The sequence below is a fragment of the Neomonachus schauinslandi genome, chromosome 2 (genome assembly GCF_002201575.2).
Source record: "Neomonachus schauinslandi chromosome 2, ASM220157v2, whole genome shotgun sequence".
Classification (NCBI taxonomy): domain Eukaryota; kingdom Metazoa; phylum Chordata; class Mammalia; order Carnivora; family Phocidae; genus Neomonachus; species Neomonachus schauinslandi.
The window spans coordinates 86,936,411-86,958,873 of NC_058404.1; positions in this window are offsets into that span (position 1 = coordinate 86,936,411).

A 22,463-nucleotide genomic window follows, 5' to 3' on the forward strand; every position below is an offset into this window, starting at 1 on the left:
TTAGATGATTCTCTCAGCAGGTCAGGAAAATGGAGATACTTGTACTTTGGTGCCTTCCCATGCCCCTAGCTACAGATGAGATGTGAAGGAGTGACCAGCAATCATTGACTTAGTGATGATGTGTAAAATGTTTCCTGCTCAGGATGGTTTCCATGGTTTCAAGACAGGTCACTAAGTTAGGCTCGGCCCCTCTATTTTGGCCTGGACATGGCATCTTCATTTCTGGGGAAGCCATTTTGGCCCCTAATATCACTATTTCTCTTCAAAAAGCAACTGATACAATTGAACTGAGATGACTGGCAGAGTATAGTCATAAATCAGTTCTGATTTTGTCTCCCTCTGTCCTTTTAAATGTAGTCTGTGGGATTAGTTTTTCCCATCAGTGTATGAAGAAGCTCCATGACCTTTCTGGTTACTTTTAGGCAATATGATTTCCTGGTAAACTCAGGTCACAGAAAACTACCTCAGTTTAGTAATTTAATTGTCAGTTGCATGAATTAAAAACTTCAATTTTGAGTTAAAGTTGATGCTTCTTTCTGTCTGGCAGGTCAGTGGGAAACCTGAAGTTGAAGTGGCATAGGGAGGTTTTATTACCTAATCATCTACTCCTTCTCCAGCTCACTGGCAGAGGTGTCTAGCTCTTCAGGGGTTGGGAGTAGGGAGGAAGCTATGGTAAGAAAGGCAGCAAGGATGTTACTTCCCAGCTCCTTGTGTTGTGATCTAGTATCGTGGCAGATGTTTACAGCTGACTCTTCTGTGGGTGCTTTTGTGAGTTTTCTGTACTTTCCTGTACTATCTCAAGCAGGGGTCAGTTTGCTCTCTCCTATATGGCTAGTAAATGTGTCTTCTCCTAGTAGCAAATAATCTCTTACCACTTTTTGGCACAAGCCATGAATTTTACCTAGTGCCTGATGAATGTGTGATAATCAACTGAAGACAAAGAAACAGTATGTTAAACTGGGCTGGTTAGTCATTTTAGGGGAATAGCGTATGCTGCTGGGAAGTACGGGGCAGAAGAAAGTGCAGACTGACACAATGATAAAATAATATTGATATTTCAAGTAGACAGGAGCAGAAATGATGGGATTGAAGTCACTCACAAGGGGAAAAAGAAAAAGGGAAATAAGAAAGAAGAGTATAAAGACAGAAGCTGTGTTGCCAAATGAAAAAAGAGCTTGCATGTGATGTGAGGATTGTCTGTGAATCAGAAACTGTTGAAATGTAAAAGAGGAAGTTATACAAGCATATTGTACTTGCAGTTAGGCAGAAAATAATTTCACAACAACATATGACTTAGCAGGATTAAACAGCTCAAAATGTCTTGGCCCAAATGCTCTGAAGATTTAGGTAGTCATTAAAACAGGAAAGAAAAAGAGTCAATGGTCATCATTACTCTTTTATAAGAGAAGCTTTATATGCTTCTTTTAAAAGGAGGGACATATAAGTTATAAACAGAAATTAAATGGTTGAAATAAGGGTTTAATTTAAAGGCAATAAGACCATTAATATGCTCACTAAATACCAGCTGGCTATTAGAAACCTATTTAATGATATTTACCAACCACTAAAACCACCATGTCTATCTGTTAAGTAGCCATTAAATATCAATAATTTTGTTTGTTATGGAAAATACAGCTAAACTATTCCAACACAGTAGGAAAACAATAAGTAATAATTATAAGTAATATTTGTTGGGTGTTTATTATAAGCCAGCGACTGTTCTATAAACTTCTTGAGCATGATCTCTTTTAGTACTCACAAGGCTATAAAATCAGTATTATTGTGTCCTCCACAGTTGGGGGAACTGAGGCCTGGAAAGAGTAATTAATTTGCCTAAGGTCTCAGAGCTGGTCAGTGGTGCAACGCACAAACTCAGCAGACTCCAGAACCCAGTTTCTACCAGTAAGTTACCCAGTGGCACCTGCTATAAACAATATCCAGGAGTCTTAGGGCAGATCTAATAATGGCAGCCTTACGAGTTAGAGGCTGGGTGATCTGATTTTCAGCCCAGACCTTCCTGTGGCCGTTGCCATGCTGGTTGGTAGGAGTCAGACTATCAGTTCAAAGTACCGCAAGGGTGTCATCTGTGACAAGCCCTTGTTATCACTTCTTACACTTTCAGTTGGATCAGGTATTAGAGATAGGAAAGCAGGACTCCTGAGGTTTCAACCCTCCTCACTCTTTGTCTCAGGTTTTATGTTTTTTTATCACCTGCAGTGTCTCAAACCCATCTTCTCTTTGTTCACCATCCACAGCTCTCCCTTGTCCTACTGCATTACCTCCCTTTGTATCTTCCATTTTGTTTGCTGCCCACAGGGGTGGGGTGGGGGCTGGGCAATGGTATAGGGAAGAGCTTGTCTCAAAGATGCACTAATTCCTGAGAGCAGGGTCTAAGTGTTTGCAGAAGTCTCAAAATATGCACGCAGACTACCTGAAGGTTTTGCTTCTGTGGTATTGTATTACATTTCACATTTTGGGGGCAAATAGTGAATGATGAAAGCTTAACAAACTCTGAAAAGGAATGTTGTGCTCATATAATTGTTGCTTGTCAAAACCACATTTAATAAATATAGCCCATAGCAGGATTTAATTCTCTGCAACACAGTAAATAATTAATCTTCTAAATTTATTGTTGACTGGTAATGAATACATACCAAGCCTATTACTCGTTCTAAATTCTTGCCCAGTATGTCCATTTGTTTCCTTATTTCCTTTTTATTTTCCCTAATTTTTAAAAGTTGAAATTAATATCATTTCATACTGCTCTGTAATGATTCTAAAAACTCATTTTACCCACTAGAGTTTACCTACAAACAAAGGTTTTGAATAATCAAATCATAGCCATCTCTTTATCTTTCATTAGGTAAGTTTTAGATTATGCCCTCAGGTTAAGAATTGCATCATTTGTACCTCGATACAGTGCCAACCACGTTGTTTCCTTTTACAACTAAACAGTAACCTTAGTAACAACATATTGGAGAGCCTATTGGCTTTAATTAACATATACTTTTAAGGAAATAATTATGAATTCACACTAGACTACGTGGGAGTTGCAAGTCTGGAAAAGATATAGCAAGACCATTAAGTAAGATAGTCAGCTACATATATTTTGCTGAAATAAAATACATGAGTCTAGAAATAGCATATGGTGGATGACACCACATGGCATGTATGAGAGTGCCCCGTGTGACAGATTCCACAGTCACCCTTTGTGAACCCATTCCGCTGTCTGATCTTGAAGTTTGAAGAAAACTCTTTGCGAGTAATTTGTATCTACCTTGATTCGATTTAGGGGTGTTTCGTCTTATGTCTTTCCATCCGTATGGGAAGGAAAAACAGCTGATTCTTCAAAGAATGCTTTCATTGGCCTGAGAACTCTTAAGTCAGGTTTGTACTTCTTTCTCTAAAGATATTAAATATCTGTTGTTACTCATAGTTGCTGGTGGACTTGTTTCCCAAACACATACACATGAGGCTGCATAATGCAATATGTGACATAATCTTCACACATGGGTCATGTACATAAGTGGCCATGTTACCAATATTTTCTGTTACCTGTAATGTGCTGACTTTACAAGATTTTCGACCCTAGGTTGTAATTTCCTAATTGTCAAAAATCCAGCAGCAGGTGATACTAGAGAACTGAAACAGTGGTGGTGATGGAACTAACATAGCTCTGTCAAAGAAGAAATAAGGTTTCTTCTTTACAGTGCAGACTGTGGGTATTTTGTAGATCTGGTTGATTACCAGCCCACAAGCATCATGCTTACTCTCTACAGCTTTCCGGTCCAGTGAGGTGGCTACAAGCCACATGTGGCTGAGTTTAAATCAATTAAAATAAAATAAAAAATTCAGTTCTGTAGTCACAATAGCTACATTTCATGTACTCAGTAACTACATGTGGCTAAGGGCTGCAGTGTTGGACAGCATGGCTCTAGAACATTTACAACACTGTAGAAAGTTCTAATGGATGGTGCTCCTTAGCGTAAAGCTGCCCCGATCTCACGCCTACGTGCTCTTAGTGACACAGTAAAGTACCTTTCAAAGATTTGTGACAATAATCTTAGCTTGTTGAACACATAGTAAAAGCATCTTGGGAGTTGGTGAAACAATATCTACCCCATACACATATTCTTCACAGTAGGGTAGGACTTAACGCAAGAGGGACTTGGGGGGGGGGTCTCTCTCTGGTCTCAGAAAATAGTCCTCTTTACCAACTTGGCTGCTTACTCATATGTTATTTCTCTCATTAGGAATTAGGAAAAGCCATTGAGTTTTTCACTTTTCTTGCCTTGTATTTTCATCATTACCTTTTTTGATGAAGTACTTTCCCAAATACTATTAGAGAACATTTGTGACTTCTGTAATAAGGAAGTGTGATGTTGTTTTTATCTGTCAGTTGAACAAAGTTCCAGGTTCTTAAGCTGATTTCTGTGATTTCAAACCCTTCTCAATTTCTTTATAATCCTTTAAATGTATCAACCAAATAGTGGAGTTTTTACAGATTCTAAGGTAGCATAATATTAATAGAGAATGACCTCACTGTTTTTGCTTATGCATTCCTGCATGTATGTATTAATTTCAGTGTTTTATTTTAAAAGCAAATGTTAAAACTGTTTATAGGTGCTTTTCTTCCTTTCATATTTGGTGACATGGTCCCCACTGGTACCATGGCATGCTCTGTATTGATCATGATACTAAGATTAAGATTTCACATGAACATTTAGAAGGAAAAATGTAAACCGTTGTTTGTCAAATGAGTTACTTCTGAGATTTCAGGCTCACATATTTTTCTTTCTTTTTCAGCCTTGGCCTTAATGAGTTTCCCTATATAATTAGTAAATGATTCAGACCTAAATATATTACTGTTACTCAAAGGAAAGCAGTCTGCTCAAGAATTACTTAATTTTTTTAAAGATAATATTTAAGAGGGGGGAATTATAAAGAGATATAGATCTTTGATGTTTCTTTAAGGTACTAGAGTTTACTGTTTGAAATCAAGATGAAAATATAGCTGTATTAACTTGGCTCTTTATTAGCCTTCATCTCTGCCTATCACTTCCAAGGTCTATTTTCTTTCTTGTCTCCTCAGGTTGGTGAACTGGTTCACCTCAGGTTCAACCTGGTGAACAGGTTGTGACAAATGTTAGGGGTTTATTTAAATCCCTTAAAACTTTTCTCCATGAAGATATGGTTCCTCTGTAGATCTTTAGCTACTGTTTACATCTGGCTAAAGCGTCCTGGCTTCTGGGATCCCAGTGGGGTGAAAAGATGAAGTGGCTGAGGGCAGTTGCATCGTGCATTACATTATCACCTGTCACTATTTCTTAAGTTTTTTGTAAGAACAAGATGGCCCTCCCCACTCAGGCCAAGACCTTGATCACTGGCCAGATGCCCAGGAGCTTGTTTGACCTCATTAAAATTGAACGATCATGTTAATGTTTGGGTCTGAGGTCAAACCTCTTAGAGCTGTTTAAAATTTCTGAGGATATTATCATAAGATTTGGTTTGTGATCTTTTCTTAGTATTTTCTAGCAGATCAGTCTGAATAGAAATAGACCAAGAGGGAATTAGATCTGGAAATTGGTATTAAAGGCAAAACATGTGCTACAAAAAATACAGCCAACACAGGGCCACTTAGCTCACTTTTTTTCCTCTAAAAAAACAATTTGTGATGTAAAAACCTAGAAAATATAATATTTAAAAATTATAATTAAATGGAAACTTGTGAACTATAGAAGTATGATGGCATTAGCTGGCCAGAGAGGCGAATGATTATAGTTGGTTTTATTGTCAGGGAGTAGGAATTGGGGTCCTGATGGATTCTACCAGATACTATGCTAACTCAGTTGTGACCTCTCCTTCCATGCCTATGCTGCTGAAGGTCAAAAGAGTGAATTTAGATCACATGGGAAGTATGTTACAGGAGAACAGGGCAATTTCTAGCGGCTTTGTCAAGATCATGTGGGATTGGCAACTCATCAGATTTTCTGAAGGTTGCAGATTTTCTTGAACATAAATCTGTATCCATGAAGGATAAAGTTTTTACTTGGAGTTTAATTATTTACTGCCAAAGGACATGCTTCTACCACTGCTTGGGGTCCAGTGAACCTCCCAGCTCAGTGGTCCTGTCAAGTTGGTGCAAATGCCTCCACTAATTGGTGTCCTGCCCTGTTGTCCTCATGGTGAGTTCAGCATGAAGCCAGTCTCTCTCAAAGAATGGGCTTAGTGTGATGAAAGCCCTGTGATGCTACAGAGCACAGATGTGCAGTGCCTGGATGTGTTTGTTCAGTCAGCATGGACACTTTTCAAACACAAAAATGCAGTTGATCAAATTTGATTGTATTTTTAACTTTCACAGAAATAATATTTATAGCACTTGTGCTCTTGTAGATACCTATTAGCCATCAGTGACCCCAGGACTAATCATTCATTCATTCTTTTTTTTTTTTTTAAGATTTTATTTATTTATTTGACAGAGAGAGACACAGCGAGAGAGGGAACACAAGCAGGGGGAGTGGGAGAGGGAGAAGCAGGCTCCCTGCTTCCCTCCCTCCCAATGCGGGGCTCGATCCCAGGACCCTGGGATCATGACCTGAGCCGAAGGCAGACGCTTAACTGACTGAGCCACCCAGGCACCCCTAATCATTCTTTCTTAAAACTACCATCAGCCACAGAGGTAGCCAGAAGAAATGAAGGCGAAGGCTGGATTTCTACTCTGCACTGGCTGCTGATTTCTTTTGCTTGCAGTTGGGTCCTTTCAGGCATCACCCCTAATATATATCTGTACCCCTGTCTTCTTGTCCATAAGATTATGATTTGGGACTGGAAGTTGATTAATATCCTTTCCATATGTAAAGTCTACCATTATATGATGGAACGACCATAGGATGGAAATGAGGATTAAAGTATTAATTAGTAAGCTTTGCTACCTTGATTCATGGAGACTTTACAAGCAGGCACTTGATTTTTTAAATATATATGTATTTTTTCAATAAAAAATGAAAAGGGAGAATGGAGGATAAGAACGGTAGCTTTCCCCTGATCTTTTACATTTGCACAGTAACACCTAACATTTTTCTGGGTATATTGCAATTTATCAAGCACCTTTATATACATAATATGTTTTGAACTTTACAACCACCTGGCATAGTGGGTGAATAGAGCAGCTATTGTCTAGAGTCTCAGGAAGGTCAAGTTGGAGAGGTCAGGGTGGTTAGCAGTTGAGCTGACATGAACCTATTTCTTTTGTGTCTGGTACAATAACCATTCCATAGTCCAGCTCTACCGCTCCACTTTATTTACAACTAAAAACCTTTCCAATATTTTTTCAGACTTAAAATAAATAGAACCTTATCTTGATGAGCACTGAGAAATATATAGAATTGTTGGATCATTATATCACACCTGAAAGTAATATAACATAGTATGTTAATTATACTTCAATAAAAACAGATTAAGAAACAGAGCCTTGCAATATATAGGATGATTATTTGCTTTTAGATGACTGAAACCAGTTTTGGTTGTTTTTCAATTCTTTGGCCTCTATTCTAGTCATATTTTGAAAAATAGATTATAGAACTGTTGTGGAAATTATTTTACTTTTTTTTATTTTCAAAGATATGTGAAAAATTTTAACTTTCAGAGGTAGGGGTGAAGGAATCTTGCAGGCCATACATTGCAATGGGAAGCAATCTTAAAGAGGGATATGTCTGTGACTGGTAGAGGGACTAGACATTAAATTGCCTGGTAAAACCAAATTGCCTTCTTAAATTTGGGGGGGCAATTGCCCCCTTCAGATGTAATTATAATTATGGAATGGTATATTGAGATTTGCTTTCCAGATCCTGGAAGGTTGCACAGACTCTGTTTTTGTTAGTTTGTTTTGTTCTTTAAATTCATGAAAAATATTGTAGCCAAGCACAGACAATCTTGGAAATTTTGTTTGCAATATGACTATTATTCCTAGGCAGCAGAAGTTATGATTCATTGAGAAATCTAGACCCTGAGTTGCAACAATTATTGTATAACTTCTCAGGATATTTATCCTGCAAGTAATGAAAATAAATCACAACTAAAACCTCAAAAACACTAATTCTCAAATTCAAAGAACAACTACTTTAGAGCTATTTTCTTGAGTAAGGAAGGGGTTAAGGTATAGGCAGGAAGAGATAGGAGGCTCCTGACTAGGCTCTGAAACCTTGCCTGGCAGGCAGAGAAGGTAAGACCCAGCAGAACAGGAGATAAGGAAACAAACCAGATCACCTGGCCCTGGATGTTAGGGAGTATTTTTTTTGGCAGCTACATTGTAACCACAGAAAATGACCGGACCTCAAAAGGAAAGTAAGCCATTAAAGGATGTTATCAATAGTCCTTGCTCAAACCAAGACAGCACAAGAGTTTCAAGGCCACAAACTTCCTGGTCTGTTCTCCATACAAGACTACCAGTAAAAGGCCTCAGCGGCAACCCCTTTAGGAGCCCTCTCACTCGAGAGAGCTTTTTTCTTTCCTATTCTCACCTTCACTTAATAAACTTGCACTTCCCTTCACCCTTTTGTGTCTGCGAGATTCATTCTTCTACTCAGGAGACAAGTACCCTGCAACACTCTTAAGGGATGTTTGACTTTATAACAACCATTTTTTTTTGTGAAGCTAAACTCTTCAAGAGGCAAGCACTTACATGAGTTTTATCAGGATCATACTATATAATTTTTGGTTTCTTGAAATTCCGGATTGGACTTATTTTCTAGGTTTATCCTTGTTACATTAGCATGGCCATTGTTTCAATAAGTGAACACCTTGATAAATAATATTTTGTTTTCTCAACTCCCCCTGCAGCAACCCCCCATCTAAAAAAAAACAACAACAAAAAAAACCCAAGACATCTTTTTTAGGGATCCCAGTCTGGCTATTTTGAATCGTATTAACCTAAAAATGACATTCTCTACATTGACTATATTTCTTGACCGAATTGCCCTTTATTGGTTTGGCCAAATCATCTTTATCTTGGGATCCTTGGAAAAGACTTTTATTCTTGTTTTGAAAATCTTGCTGATTTGCAGAACAAATCTCCAGCCCATTTTTTTTTTCTTTTGTAAGTTACATAAGTCGCGCTGTGTGAACTAACATCTTGTCACTCATTGTCTTAAAGCAAAAGCCAAACTGGTGAGAAACCACCTACTGTTGATTATCAAACCTGTGCCAAAAAGGCAATAGCGACATGCTGTTCCGCTGTGCCCAGAGTGATCAAACAATCCTGAGAGCAAACAGGAACTGCAGCAGCAGGAGTCAGAGGACTTCACTAGCCACACAGAGTTAGAGAGAAGCCAGGGAGGGGTTATCTTAAAGTGAGGCCACACTATGCAAATAAAGCACTCTTCCTTTGTTTTTTGTTTGTTTGTTTGTTTTTGGTTTTGGTTTTTTTTTGGTTCAGGACTTTGGAGCACTATTAGAGGAGAAAACTTCAGAGTGATACAATTTTTATTCAAGTGGATGAAGAAACAACAGAGGACTATGGCTAGAAATATTTTGTTTGTTTGATATTTGGTATTTGTGTATGTGTGTTTATGCTTATACTTGTATTCTGACTTTGTTTTGAAAACAATTTATGGTATCTCAGTCTAATGTGTGTGTGTGTGTGTGTGTGTGTGTGTGTGTGTATGTGAAAAGTTTTGGTTAAGATCGTCTAGATTATCTTTAAAATTCTTTTCCCTAAGTTTTGTTGCGAAATAATTGACATATAACATCATATTAGTTTTAGGTATACAATATAATGATTTGATACATGTATGTATTGAAAAATGATCACCACAATAAGTTTCATTAAAATCCATCACCTCACATAGGTCCAAATTTTTTTCTTGTGATGAGAACTTTTAAAATCTATTCTCATAGTGATGTGGCGAACAAAGGCAAAAGAAATGTAGATAAAATTAAATTTCCTTATAACCTGCAGCCCATTGATAAATACTTGAGACAGGCAGAGAATGACATTCCTCCCAAACTCCCAACTGTCTTAATGTTAATGCCTTGTTAGAGGGAAAAACAACTTTAGCTTGACAATAGCTAGGCCTCCGGGGATCCTGTGAGTCTTCTTTAGCATATGATAGTCCTTTTGGAAACTTCCCTTTGTTTTTTCCTCTCCCAACTCTACAGTATATAATCAATTGCTCCTCACAACCCCAGTGCACCTCTTTCTGCCCATGGGCCTTGTGCTACAATAAAAACACCTTTTCTCACCCAAGACATCTCAAAAATTCTTTCTTGGCCATCAGGTCCAAACCCCAACATAACCCCAAATACAATACAGTATTGTTAACTACACTCATGACGCTATATATTACATCCCCGGAATTTATTTAGCATATAACTGGAAGTTTGTACTTTTTGATCACTTTCACACATTTCCCACAGCTGTCCCCTGCCTCTGGCAACTGCCAAGCTGTTCTCTGTTTCTATGAATTCATTTTTTTTTTTTTTTTCAGATTCCATATATAAGTGAGATCATAAAGTATTTGCCTTTCTTTGTCTGATTTATTTCACTCAGCATAATGCCCTCAAGGTCCATCCATGTTGTCTTAAATGGCAGGATTTTCTTCTTTTTTAAAGCAAAATAATATTCCGTTTATACATATATACCATATTTTTTTGGATACATTCATCCATCTATGGACACTTAGGTTGTTAGCATGTCTTGGCTATTATATATGATGCTGCAGTGAACATAGGGGTGCCGATAGCTCTTTGAGATAATGATTTCATTTCCTTTGAATTATGTATCTAGGAAGTGGGATTGCTGGATCATATGTTAGTTCTATTTTTAATTTTTTGAGGAACTTATACTGTTTATTATAGTGGCCGCAACAGTTTGCGTTCCCACCAATGGTATATGAGGGTTCCCTTTTCTCCAAGTCCTCACCAACATTTGCTGTCTCTTGTCTATTTGGTGATCACCATTCTAACAAGTGTGAGATGATATCTCCTTGTAGTTTTGATTTCCAGATAATTTTTATAAATAGAACCAGATAGAATATTTCAGAGTACTCATCTTAATAATGGAGTGAATCAGAGACAGTTGTTTTAATGTTACTCAATTCTTTCAGAAAATTGTTTTTATTAGTCAAAATGAAATCTTGTTTTTGCTTGATAAGAGGAAATGTCTTGGCATAATTGATCTTTTGCAAGGTAGTTAACAATTAGTAACTAAAAAATGCCCCTATGGACTCTAGTGAATGACTTTTTAGATGTGGAAAATAATATTTCTATAACTCTATAGAGTGATACTATGGTTTTGAAGACAAAAATGAATAGACAGGCAGATGGATGCTTTGTTGCTTCTAGGGAAGAATATTCATATTATTTCCATCATTTAGCCATTTACTGACTGGTTAATTGTATATTTCCCACAGATTGATGGCATCACCAACATTTAGTCACAGGCCTCATAGTATTGAAACTGTGATTAGATTTGGTGCAGGAATGGATTGATGGTATTAGGGACAGGGTGGGCACTAAGGCATTAAATATAAAAGTTCCTGGCTTCTTTTTTTTTAGCCCTTTGTGATATGGCTCCCAACAGTCTCAACCTCTACTACATCTGTTACAATACTTTGCTTCAGCTGAATCAACTCATTTGGGGTTTCTGATCCCTGCGGTCTCATGTCTGTACGTTTGTTCAATAACTGGAAATACCGTTTCCTTCCCACTTCTGATGTATCTGTGAATGTGAAGAAAGTTCCACTAGACTAACACATCTGACCTCTCTTCATGCCCTCGCACACTTTATACCAGAGAAGGTAAAGTGTGACTTACCTAATTGGGGGGATTGGAAAGGGAAGTTGGGCATGAGTATGCCCGCCCCTTTTTTTTCTCCCTTTCTTTGGGAACCAGCTTGTTCCCCCTTGCTGCCTGTGGTCTCCTGCCCACATTGCCTGTGACTGGAGGAGTAGGTCTGGCCAACTCATCATTAATGTGCACTTGCCCACAGATAGAACCTATGTCCTCCACCCCCGCCTTCTTTGGTAAGAAAGATTTTCTTTTTGGCTCCTGTCTGTTGTCTGCTTTGGATTATTTTTCAATTGGTTCTTGTTTTGGGTAAAGTGGTACTATGTTTTGGACCCCCATGAATGTATAAAACATATACGGTCTCCTATTCCTGCCATGTCCTTCCCCTTCTGCTTATCTTTCTAAAATTCAACCCAGTAGTTACCCCTCTTGGTTTTCCTCCTTCCTTCTTAGTCTGTGCCTCTGTAGAATTGCATGCATACTTCTCCTTAGCTTAGTTTTTCATCTTGCCTCCCCCTTCCCCTGCTCCCACACCCTCCCAGATTGCAAACTCCTTGAGTGCAGAGACTGGCCTGTTGTTGTTTTCCCAGCGCCTGTCACAGAACTTGCATGTAGTAGGTACTCAATAAAGGTATATGGAATGAAGCCAATGAATTATGGAAAAATCTAAGGCAACTTTTAATCCATCAGTATTGAATTATGGGAGTTAATTTCTATGATCATAAAGAAAATGTGTGACTATGTTTTTTTTTTTCTTCAGAAGCTGTCTTCCATTTTGTTGTCTTAAACCCACTTTATATGAACTGTAATTATGAAAATACACCTCCAGGAATTTTGTTCTGAAAATTATTTGACCTCCAACTCCAAATGCCCTAGCAGTGTTTTAAGTATTGTCAACTATGCTTCCTTCCCAATGTAATTATTTTCACTGGTATCAGTAACAGTAAAGATGAGTATGAGTATGGATATGTACCTTAGAGATGGGAGTTTATAGTTGAGGCTTAGCAGAAGACAAAGCTTCTTGCTTCCCGTAGACCCAGGCACTTGCCATTCATCTTTTGCTTTATTCTCACCTTGCACATGATTGACATCTGCTTGCTGTCCAGTTTAGTATCTTTTCATGCATATCCATCTTCTCCTCCTAAATGGGTTGTAAGCCCCTCTAGAGTAGGGCAACAGCAGTGGTACACTTCTTCATAACTTTGTGAGTCTGTTACAGAGCCTTGTACATAGTGATGCTTACAGATAGCTTGGCAATTAATTATTTGTAACGCTGACAGAAAAAGTGATTTTCAACATGTGAAAACTGAAAATAGTTACAAATCCCTGTCTTGAGTCTCTAAAAGATAATGGGAATCATCAAGTATGTGATTCTTTCATCTTGTTCCTTTTAATTTGAACTTTATGTCAAAACGGAGCCATTTTTTTCCTCCTAGTTTACGTAAGGAAAGGGCTATTGCATCTAAATCTAAAAGAATGTAAATCCTGGAATGTTTTGGGGACTCCCAGTTTTGACATCAGTAAATAATATGCCATTGCTGAGTTCTGGGAGAAAAGAAATGCTTCAGCTTCAAAAACTGTCTGTTAAACAGAAAGACAGGTGTATCATGTTTACAAGGGATGTGACATTATAAAGTCAGCTGAAACAACCCATCCAGATGTGCAGTGATCTGTAGCTATGAACCCAGAGAACCCTGTCACAGGTTTTATGGGTAATTTTTGTTTGCGAGTGTTTAGACACCTTAGCAGCCAACTGGAATGGGGCCAATATCAGTAACAACACACAGATGAAAAATCACTATCTAATCAACTCCCATCAAACCAGTCAGTGGTAAAACAGTGCTTCCCAGAAACACTTATTACAGATAACATTTTGGTTGTTAAATTTATGAAGTGTAAAGTTATATAACTTCTTTTTTGAAAAAGTCAAGACTGCATTTTCATGCACACATCCACCCACAAACACAGTTCAGCAGTGGAAGCACTAATAGGGTCATTGACAAAAATAAATTACATAAATAATATTTAGCAATTTTCAACATTCACTGAGAAAGTCCACACACGGGGGCACGGCCTTGCCAATTATGAAAAATGTTATCCTGAATAATTAGCAGAGTGTGTTGACAAAAATGTCAGCATGAGCGGAGGCAGTGTGGTTTATCTACTGGCATATAAGATACACCTTTTTGAACCCAAAGTTTTGCTAATTTACCATGTTTTCATCTTGCAGGCTTACTATAAATCCTTAATGTAAATTTGGTAAAGGTGGTGCTTGTCTTAGAAGAAACTACCTCTGTTCTGTATCATGGTGTATATTATGGGCTAATGTTGCAGCACTGATGATCTCAGTGGTGGGACGGCTGCTCTTTTCTCTGTGGTTCAGATATTAGGTGCCCCCCCCCCCAAATGAGGAAGTGCCCACGCTGAGTCAAATTCTCTTTGAAAGGATCCTTGGGTCCATGCAGGTGTGTAGATCTCTGTTGCCACCAAGATAAAATTGAGTTTTCTAAATCCTTTCTATTGTCAACCTCACTGGATTCAAGGTTCCAGGTATAGGCACTGTCCTCTCCTCACATACACACAAGCTCACAGAGGTGGGCATTTTGGCCATTAGCTGCTCTGCTAACCTGCAACCACTTGGACTACTTTGGATACACAGCTAGGAGAAATTACTGAGACGGGAGTACCATGGGATATTGGATACTTGTGCAGAGCCCTGTTACTTTAGTTTCAGTATGTTAAACTTTTATTTAGTAAGTTTCAGAAGCAGAAAGGTTTTTGAGATATACAGTCTTAATTGCTCTCTTAATCATTCTTCTGAAAGTACTTTTTCAAGGGTCACAGGCAGCCATCGAACACAAATCCAAAAAACACTTGCTCAAAACAAAGACTTCTTTTATCTTTGGCCCTGATGGCTGACCTGTCCTGTCTTCCCCAGGCCTCCCCTGGGAATCTGATGTTTCTTTGTCTTCTTTCCTTTGTTTCTTTAAATCTTTCTTATGCTTCCTAAGTTGTATCCTTACTCTTTTCTTTCCGTGAATTTGCTTGGTGATTTCATCCTTTTTCGTGGCTCCAGTTACGATTTTATATGCACACAGTTTTCAAATATGTAGACTTTCTCCTAAATTACTGGAGCACACTGCCACTGTCCATATGTATTTCATGTGTTTTATACTCAACATGTTGAAAACCACACGGAGTATCTTCACCTACAAATTGTCTTCTCATTCTCATATCTCCATCCTTGTTAATTGTAGCATCATTACCAATAGTCATGTGGGATCTAAGTGTCAAACGTTGTCTTGACTTCTCCCTTACTCCCTTACTTCGACCCCTTCCTTCTTATTGACATGTCTTACATCTCTTCTTTTCTATTGTCAACCTTCAGTTCATGTTTTTGTAATCTCCTCTCAGAAAGTGAATATATTTTAACAGACATCCAGGACTCTTTTCGTACCTCAGTTCATCTTGGAAAGTGCCTTCAGAATAATTTTGTGAAGATCTCTTTTTTTCCTATAACTTCACTGTTCTAAAAGTCATCTTTTTCACTCATTATTTGTTGAGTTTTTACATATGTTCTGAACTCTCATAAATCCTGGAGTACAAATGGTTCTTGTCCTTAAGGAATTCCCAAATAGGTCACCAATAATGATAATATATGGTGATTTGTATAATGATGGACATGTCTTACTATTTCTTGATTACCCACTTAGAATTCTTCCCTTCCTTTCTCCTACTATACAATTCCTTGCTCTTTTCAAAACCCAGGTAAAATAGCATCTCCATCGTTGTATTTTTCCTTGTCTCACTTAAGCATATTTTCTTTATTTGCAGTCTCATATAATTTATTCTCTGAATCATTTATTTGGAAATTAATCATCTGGTGGTTTGTCATCTTCTATTGCAAATTTTAATTGTAATTTAATGTTTAATACTTTGTCTTGTATTCTCATTTAGGTTGTCCATGTTCTGAGATTAATAATAAAGTCTTAAACTTGATAGCTTCCCCAGGCCCTTATGGCATATTGCTATTAGGTATTCAAATACAAAGATTACAAATGATAAATAATATTGAGTACATTTTACTGGTTAAATTAATAGCTTTTTCCTACCCATATTAAAATCTGACATGACATGAAATAATTTGAAGTGTTTTTATACAAATTTTTATATAATCAAATTTACTTTTTGTGTAGGTGTTCTCAACCTTCTATCCTATTCAAAACTTGTCCTTGAAATTTCAAAATCTCATCTACTGTTAACAATTTCTACAAGAATTGTTAAAAATGAAATCCAGTATAGTCTCCTGAGGAGTGGAATATGCCCTTCAAAACAATTTTACCTCAAAACATTTTCTGACTCAAGAGATTTTCATTTTTGTCACTTTGGTCTCAAGGCAAAATTTGAGTGTTAATGTAATGAAAGCAAATGTAATGCTAATAATACAGGGACTGTAAATTACATTAGATAATATTCTATATTTATCTTGAATAATGAATTAAATCAAGATTTTAATATTATCAAGTATTTGAAAAATTAAATTCCTATGGTGATTGTAGTTTTCTCTTTCTACTTTTAACAAATTATCACAAACTTAGTGGCTTAAAAGAAGACAAAGTCATGTGTTCTTACAGTTCCCTAGGTCAGAAGCCCAACATTAGTCTCACTGGGCTAAAGTCAAGACGTCTTAGATCTGGGTTTCTTCTTGGAGGCATAATGGAGAACCCATTTTCTTGCCTTTTCCAGCTTCTAGAGACCACTGGCATTTCTTGGCCTTTCTCTCTATCATCAGAATTAGAAATGTTGTGGCGGGGAGTGGGGGGTGGTGCTGAGTTCTTCTCACACTGCCATGTCTTTGATTCTCTCTTCCATACTCACATTTCCCTATGACTACAGCCAAGATTCTTTAACATCCATGGGCTTAGATTGGGCCAATTTGGATAATCCAGAATAATTTCTGGATCTCAAGGTCTTTAACTTAATCCCATCTGCAAAGTCTCTTTTTCTATGTAAAGTAACATATTCACAGGTTCTAGAGATTAGGAATAAACACTTTTGGGTGGCCATTATTTTGTCTACTACAGATAATTTTAGGCATCTGTGGGATTTAGTCTATTTTCAATTGAGTGTATTTCAGTATTCATAAAAACTATTCTAAATTTCTTACGATCATAAAATCTTAGAACCTGAAGAGTCCATAGAGGTCATCTGTGATAGCCAGCATTCAAAATGACTCTCAATGGGCCATACCTCATGGTATTCACATCTTTGCATAGTCCCCTCTGATATTAAAACAGGGTTGACTTTGTACCAACAAAATATGGTGGAGGTGAGTGTGTGACTTCTGGAGCTAGGTCATAGAAAACATTAAAACTTTTGTCTTGGCCTCTTAATCTAGGGGAAACTAGCCAGGAGGTAGTAAGGAACATCAAGCAACTTTATAAAGAGGTCCCTGTGAGGAGAAACAGGCTGCCTGCCGACAGCCAGCACCAACTGGTCGGTCATGTGAATGAGCTACCTTGAGAATCTTCTAGTTTCAGTGAAGCCTTCATATGACTCAGCCCTGCCTGACATCTAGTCTGTGATTGTATGAGAGACTCTGAGCCAGAATCTCCCAGCTTAGTCTCTCCCAAATTCCTGGTCCACAGAAACTATAAGAAGTAAGATCTATTTTTTTTTTTAAAGATTTTATTTATTTATTTGAGAGAGAGAATGAGAGACAGAGAGCACGAGAGGGAAGAGGGTCAGAGGGAGAAGCAGACTCCCCGCTGAGCAGGGAGCCCGATGTGGGACTCGATCCCGGGACTCCAGGATCATGACCTGAGCCGAAGGCAGTCGCTTAACCAACTGAGCCACCCAGGCGCCCAGTAAGATCTATTTTTAAATCACAGTTTGGGGTTACTTGCTACACAGCAATAGATAACCAATCATCTAATCCACCATTTTCAACATGTGTTCTGAGAGGCACTAATTCAGTTAGATGCTCTTTTAAACAGTAATCCCTTATTCTAATAACTTAAGGAACACTATATACTATGACTTCTCTTCAAAAATTAAAATATATATTAGTAGAAAATAGATCAATTTAGCAGTGTCTAACTCAGTGTGAACTATATTTGCCTATAGACCAGTTTTTACCAACACTACTCCTGCCACCTATTTTTAAGTCATGTCCACTGGCAGCCTGAAGGACACCTTTTGTGCAATTCAGATTCAGTCTAATTTTTCTGTTTTTAAAATAAAAAAATGAATGGTAGAAAGGCAGTTTACTCACAGTTTCTTGATTTAGGCAGCAATGAGTTCATAGTAGAATGAAACTAGAACTCAGGTCTCCTAATTTTTATGTTCTTTAATTATACTGACCAGAATTTGCTTAAGGTAATATGTGAGTAGATATATAATGGTATCAAGGAGAACGTCTGTTTCCCATTGACTTACTTCTCCTGTCCTTCCTTCCCATTCTATCAAGGCCTAAAATTCTACTATTAGACTGTTTCTAATGGAAGCATTACTACACGTGAAATGTCTTTAGGAGAAAAAACCACTTTATGCTCTATAAATCAGTTACTTACAAATTTAGGATGAACATAGCATTTGAAGTTTTGATGAAAAAATAGGTAACCAATGAAGATCCTAGGTCTTTGAAGAGGAGTGGAGTACTACCTTGAACTCTGTTATTTAGAGGGACCACTTTGACTTTTCTCTGTCCATACCTTCCCAGCCGGGGGCCAAGGAGATTTTCCCACCTAGGGTCCACATTCCTGCTTCTAGACTAGACATCAGGTACCAGGGATCCCAGAGTTCCCCGATCGAAATGCTCTGATCCTGTTGCCTAGGGCGTGTGCAGGCATCATCCATGGGACCACCTTTCTAAAGTAGCCTACGCCACAGTGTCCACCCTGTGGACTCAAGGGGCAGCATCTGTTTTTGGTGGGGTATAGACAAATCCCCAGGCCTCTCACAGTATAAGTCAGAGCTGAGGTTAAAAAGAGGAGAGTGACTTGCGAGCTGCGGCTTGGTTCTTCTGGCACTTGAATATCCAGGCACAAAACTCTGAGTCTGCATATTCTATTTTTTTTTTTAAAAGATTTTATTTAGTCATTTGACAGAGAGAGACACAGCGAGAGAGGGAACACAAGCAGAGGGAGTGGGAGAAGGAGAAGCAGGCTTCCTGGGGATCAGGGAGCCCGATGCGGGGCTCGATCCCAGGACCCTGGGATCATGACCTGAGCCTAAGGCAGATGCTTAATGACTGAGCCACCCAGGCACCACCGAATCTTCATATTCTAAATTAAAACTGGGCAACCCAGTTGTTATGAAAGTGTATTTGTCAAGGTAAGTGGATGGAATATATTTAATAGCTTTTTAAGGTAGATTTATAACTTTTAAATATGTAGCCCCATTGTGGACCTCCATTTGTACTCTTGTGCCCACCCTGCAGTTGTTACTGGGGGCGCCTAGCAGAGAGTTCATTTTGGTGCGTAGGCATGTACTCATTTGTTGAAGAAGTACACGATGAGGAAGAAAGTGTGGAATGGTGATGTAAAACATGAATTATCCAGCACTGCTCCTGTTCTGGATTTTTTTTTTTTTTTTCCTTACTGGTAATGAAGTTGGTTCTTCAGTGCATAAGATTAACTTAGATATTACTATCTAAGGATAACATTTATTAGGGAATTTCTAGAAGGATCTGAAAATGTTTACCGCCCTCTACATAGTACATTCGTTAGCAGTTAAATTTCTGGGTTGGAATTCTATGTTCAGCTGGATTATAATGAGCCTAAATCTTTTACATATTTTAGTTTTCCGTTTCCTTTGTCCTTAATTCCTTTAGTTCAGTGTTGATAAAGTGTGATCTCAGGACCAGCAGCACCAGCAATACCTGGGAACTTATTGGAGAACAAAATATGAGCTCCCCTAACCACCCAACTTCACTTTTTTTTTTTTTTTTTGCCCAACTTCACTTTCAAGACCTACTAAATCAGAAACTCTGAGGTGGGCAGATCCAGGAGTCTGTTTAATAAAGCCTCAAGGTGGTTCTGAAGCAGCTACAGCAAAAGTTTGGGAACCACGACCTTAACCTATATTCACTTCTGGATGGAGTATTCAGAGACAAATATGGCTAACAGTTTTCTTTGTCCACCATACTGGATCAACGGACACCAGATAGTGCCATTGAGAAAAACAGTGTGCTTTTATAATTGAAACAAAGAGCACTTTTACTTTAAGTTCTCTCTAGAAAAAATGAGTACACAAGCTAAATCTCACATGCTTGGTGCCTTTTGATAAGGCTTAGCTTGCTTTTGAATTTCTTTATTTTTATCTTTAGTAGTGGTTTCAAGTTGTAGTTTTGTTATTGTTTTTGTTTTCCTGGCCCAAAGCCCCTGAGAGGTGCTTCATCAAGGATTGAAACACCATAAAGGAGAATCAATAAATTAAGTTAAAACTGAACTTCAGAGTTAGAGGGTAGAAAGAGAAAATGCAACCATTCTCCACATGCAGTTTTACTTCCAGAAGGAAAAACAAATCTGTTGTTTGTTTTTTTATGGTTTGATTAAATTCTCTGATCACAATAGCAATGCAGACCCACTCTGATATTCGCTGTGAATTGAATAGTAATAAGAAAGTCTGCGTTTTTATCTAGTGGCAGGAAAAAAAGATAGAAAATCAAATGTACTAATTTTTGAACTTAAACTATGGTTAATATTTATTAATAATTGGTGTTTAATATAATTTTACTTATGGCTACTTAGAATTGCAGTGGATTTTTATATAAAATAAAGAAGAAACCAATAATGTAATATGATTTTTACACAGAGTCTTCCATTGTTTTTATGTCTTCATTTATCATAAATTTTAATTTTATCTTCTTTTCACTAAGAAAGCCATCACACCAGGAAAATGTGGAGATACTTTTTGAGGTTTTCTCCTATTTATGATTTTATATTAATTTTATAAATAGTTCCAGTTTTTGCCTTCTAGGGGCTTATGTTTTACAATTGAAGAATAAGAGTTTGATAACAATTTGAGTTACAAGATGTTTAAATTGTAAGAGCAGCTGGCTAAATATGTAAATAATTTTATTAGTATTTTCTTGTATCTTACAAATTTTGAAATAGGATCTAGCAATCACAAGTGACTGTATTTATTTTCAATCCTATGTTAAAAGCAGGGAAGTCTAAGATTTCCTGTATTGGAATAGAACATACACAATTCCCATTGAAATTTCACTTTAGGGACACCTGGGTGTCTCAGTCAGTTAAGTGTCTGCCTCAGCTCAGGTCTTGATCCCAGGACCCTGGGATCAAGCCCTGTATCGGGCTCTCTGCTCAGCAGGGGAGTCTGCTTCTCCCTCTCCTTCTCCCTGCTCGTGCTCTCTCTCTCACCCTCTCTCTCTCAAATAAATAAATAAAATCTTAAAAAAAAAAGAAATTCTACTTTAAGCCCTGACATTATTCATCCTCTCCCCTTTGATGCTGTATGTCCTATTGATGATCTACCACAGTTCCTCATCTTCTCTTACGTTAGATATAAAAGATAAAGTTTCCCTGCTGATTCTAGGAAAATCTTTTCCTTATCTTAAAGCATCATTCTAAATGATGCCACTACATTTTTAAAATATTAATGCTATCATGTTCCTCCTTCAAGAGGGAGATTGAATACTCAAGTGCTTCAGGATCAAAGCTGATGTGTCATGGGAAAGCTCTTAGAGCCTGATTGTTGTCATTGTCTTGGCTTTATTCATCCATTGTTTCAATATGGACATTGTGGCCAGTGATACTTCTTACTCACGTGGTACAGATGCATGTGAAATGAAGCTGATCCTGATCTGTTATAACCTGTTAGATCTACTTGTGGGAATTGCTAGCCTGTCAAACTTCCTCCATCGTTAACTATTACTGTTTTTTTTTTTTTTTCTAAAGGATTTACATAGTCAATGAGTAGAATATGGCTTGTACTTATTGACTGTTTATTTATAATTATTTTTACTCATTTCTTGAATCTATGTTTTGCTCCTACAAATTTACTTTTAGCTCTTCAAGATAAAACTTCTTTATTTCATTTGCATTTCTATCAGCACTTAATAGTTTTCTATTCTTACTGGTAATTAAAGTATCTTAAAATAACTAACATTGCTGCTCACTTGAATAATGTCAAGTTGATTGTGCAGCATTGCTACAAGGCATATGGACTATAGATGTTAAAAAGAACAGTTCTTTCACAATATCTCACTTAATTCCATTGTTACATCTTAATATGTGGACCATGATTTTTCTCATTTTTATAAAGGGCTGCCATGATATATATTAGAATTCTTCAGCTCAGACTTTCATATTAAAAATGAGGTTTACTATAAATTCCACTCAGAGAAAGAAAGTAAGAAGCAAATTGTTCTTGGATGTTTTACAGAGAAGAAAGACAGAAAGTTGCAGGTTGAAAAAAATCTAAGGAATAGTAGTGTGATGGTTAGGGGAAATGCATATATCAAAAATTTGGCATCGCGTATTTTCTTGGTTTTCTTCTTTTTTTGGTTCAATTTTTATTTACCAAATAATTTTATGGACGTTCAAATATTAAGATGTTTCTCCTCTAGGGGCGCCTGGGTGGCTCCGTCGTTAAGCCCGCATCGGGCTCCCTGCTCAGCGGGAAGCCTGCTTCTCCCTCTCCCACTCCCCCTG